The sequence below is a fragment of the Pecten maximus genome, unplaced genomic scaffold (genome assembly GCF_902652985.1).
Source record: "Pecten maximus unplaced genomic scaffold, xPecMax1.1, whole genome shotgun sequence".
Lineage (NCBI taxonomy): Eukaryota > Metazoa > Mollusca > Bivalvia > Pectinida > Pectinidae > Pecten > Pecten maximus.
In genome coordinates this window covers 1-3,830 of record NW_022983080.1, presented here as the reverse complement: position 1 = coordinate 3,830, position 3,830 = coordinate 1, and the positions used below count along the sequence as shown (strand labels likewise).

At 33.2% G+C, this 3,830-nt stretch overlaps 1 pseudogene; it reads left to right on the top strand.

Moving 5' to 3' along the window:
* The first annotated feature begins 3,670 nt into the window (after positions 1-3,670).
* Positions 3,671-3,825, top strand: LOC117321421 (annotated as a pseudogene).
* The last annotated feature ends 5 nt before the right edge of the window (positions 3,826-3,830 follow it).

Below are 3,830 nucleotides of genomic sequence, written 5' to 3'. Positions count from 1 at the left end.
CAATATCTTTCTAGTGACACATCCTATCTTCCTGAACATTTATGGTAAAAATGTACATGCTAATGATTGCTTTATGAATAGCAATGTTTCATAATGCAGTCAATTCTAGTTTGACATTCAAAGTTTAACCAGCACAACAGACCGTCCGAAATATTGTCAATTATATTTCATCATCGTCGTAACACATCTAACAAGTAAACAAATTGAAATGACGTGGTGAATTGTATTCTGTTCTTAAATATAATATAGGAGTGTAGCCACACCTAAACATATCAATTATAAATATAATTATGTTATATAGCCCACTGGGGATTAAAGTGTAACATATGCATTTTGTTCAAAATTGACTTTGTAGGTGAGAATTTAACAGCTTAATTTCAAAAGCTATCTATAGGAGACAATAACATTCTGTATAAATCTGTATATAACATTCGATCTTTCAGCTAACGTTTTTTAATCCCATTGAAAACCCTGACGAATTACATTTCTGATTTGTAAATAATTATATCATATGGGAGTACTGATATTTTAACTTCCACGTAACACGTACTTATTTATAGATTATTGCGTGATGTTGTCATTTTAGTCCAGCTATTTGTATAGGAAATCATTATTAAACCAGTACCATTCAAATTTAAAGCACGCCGCTGATTGTGTATCTGTGTGTGCGGTTGGTAATCATTATGACAGCTTTTTCTTCGGGTCGGTGTGTTTTTGGTTGTTTTGTTTGTCTCTATCTCTATATGCAGATACAGGTAATAATAGCATATATAGTTAACCAACATTATTGATATGTTTACCTCAGTGTGTAGTTGAGAATAACAAATGTTAATAATTAGAAAACAAAATGTGTGCCTCTTCACTTTACGCCTATGAATATACTATGAATTAATTATGAAAACACTATGAATTCATTATGAATACACTATGAATAGAGGCATCCTAAATATTGATGTAATATGCAAGGGTAATAGATGCCATGACACCAAATGAAGAAGGTAAAATGATGTAGAGAAAGAACAGACTGAATTTTTTTTTTTTTTTTTTTTTTGTTATTGCTTAACGTGTTAGGATCTGCTTCAAATGTGCCATCTTTGTATTCATTCTCACTTGCCTTACTTTTGACACATTTTAATATTTGGAGAAAACAATATAACAGTATACATCTTCAACTGTCATGAACGGCTATAGTATTCACTCGGAAACGTGATTTCAACCTCCTTGAACATTGGGACTACATCTCTGTAGATACAGGTAATATCATGGGTTAAACAGATGTTATTTATAGTAACAGGTCAGTGTACATTGGGTCTATATCTCTGTAGACACTGGTGATAGTATGGGGTAAACGGACGTTATTAATAGTAACACATCATTGTATATTAGGAAACTACAAAATTCTATTTATAGGTACAATGTCTACGTACTTGGAAATTCTATTTTCAATATTAAGCAGGAAATGATGTGTGATAGATTCTTCTTGAAAACCTATCCTGTATTATCAATGTTCAGAATGTGAGAATAAATGAAATAATTATAAGGTTTTTAGTCAGCCGTCTAAGGTTTTGACGGTTAGTATATGTTTTTACTATTTCGCAGAAATGGAAATTGTCGATCGGAAGTCATCTGTGACTTTTACTGTGGAAATTAATGGGCCTGTTTTCTACTTAATATGAAGGTTGGTTTATTTTAAATAGAAGACAAATTCGAATATAAACCTTCAATCTATAACACATAAATGTTCTTATTAGCGGAAACGAATTGGAATGGATATTTCAATATATTATCGTGAAGTCGGTATATATGCTACTTTCGAGCGTTTATTCGGAGTTCAAATCATTTTGACATAGAGTGAATTAGGGAACCAATTCACTTATTTAAAACGAATATCAATATGTCCTCACTTACCTGGCAGGAACGGCTATAGTATTCACTCGGAAACGTGATTTCAACCTCCTTGAACATTGGGACTACATCTCTGTAGATACAGGTAATATCATGGGTTAAACAGATGTTATTTATAGTAACACGTCAGTGTACATTAGGTCTATATCTATATAGACACTGGTGTTAGTATGGAGTAAACGGACGTTATTAATAGTAACACATCATTGTATATTAGGGAACTACAAAATTCTATTTATAGGTACAATGTCTACGTACTTGGAAATTCTATTTTCAATATTAAGCAGGAAATGATGTGTGGTAGATTCTTCTTGAAAACCTGTCCTGTATTATCAATGTTCAGAATGTGAGAATAAATGAAATAATTATAAGGCCTTTAGTCAGCCGTCTAAGGTTTTTAGTCAGCCGTCTAAGGTTTTTAGTCAGCCGTCTAAGGTTTTGACGGTTAGTATATGTTTTTACTATTTCGCAGAAATGGAAATTGTCGATCGGAAGTCATCTGTGACTTTTACTGTGGAAATTAATGGGCCTGTTTTCTACTTAATATGAAGGTTGTTTTTTTTTAAATAGAAGACAAATTCGAATATAAATCTTCAATCTATAACACATAAATGTTCTTATTAGCGGAAACGAATTGGAATGGATATTTCATTATATTATCGTGAAGTCGGTATATATGCTACTTTCGAGCGCTTTTTCGGAGTTCAAATCATTTTGACATAGAGTGAATCAGAGAACCAAAAACATATTAATACACCGTTCATGACTTCCGGTTGGTGTAACTGTGTACCACTACATGTGTGTCGTCTACTACAAATTGTCCGTTTTTCTTTGTATATTATGCATGCACTTGTGCGTTTGGTAGGACGTTGATAATATTGGTCATAAATCATCTGTGTTAAAGTTAAAATTAGATAATTCAGTTTAATAAGGTATATTGGTATTACGGGTTAGTAATCATGTCATGTGTCTGAAGCTAGATTCTTGTGTGCTTAACTGTTACATTGTATACACGTGTCACAGTATATACGTACTAGGCTAGCTAGTGTAACACTGTGGGTTTGTTAGGGTGTGTGAACCTGCCTTATCATCTCGAAAAGACATTAATTTCAGTTAGGAACATTGTCCCCGAATAACATTCCGGCCTAGTGGTGTAAAGATACGTTAAATCAAAACTCATGCATGTACGATGAAACTAAATTGAATCAAGGCTACAACTGCACACATTCATTCCTTACAAGTCTGTCATTTCGAATTTAAATTGTGAATTTCTGTTATCAGTGCTGTTCGGAAGTTTTATGAAGTTATATGAACAGCTGTGGTCATTTAAGTCTACCGACCAACAGACCGCTTTTCAGGCCTTTGATTTAATCAGAGACTTATATTAATTAATTTAGTATATAGGTCTCTGATTTACTAAAGTATTTGCGTTTCAAATAGCTGACCGAGTCGAGTTAGAGTTGTCTCTCTTTAAACTTGAAGTCAGGAATATTCCACAGATTTACCTCCCTTGCTTACTTATCCAACATGGCTCATTAATATCATAATAACTTCAAATACTTATCATATGATGAAGCTATGTGTATGTTGTAAATTTATTATTGTGTAATATATAATATGTGATCCAATTTGATGCATAATTACTTCATATTACAATACTTATTGTAATTAATTTTCTTTTATATACACAGTATGGTAATTTATTTTACCTAAGCTTTGTAATATCACAGTCAGTTTATATACTATATTTTTACAATAACAACTCATACTTACCTGGTACAGGGGATACCGTGATCAGCTAGGCGGTTCCCCCAGGTCGAGGCCCTTCCATTGCACTCCGGTCGGGCTGAACCCTGCGATAATCCCAAATGCGGATTACTCGGGTACGCTATTTTTAGGTGCCTGCGATAACCACTCTGACTTGC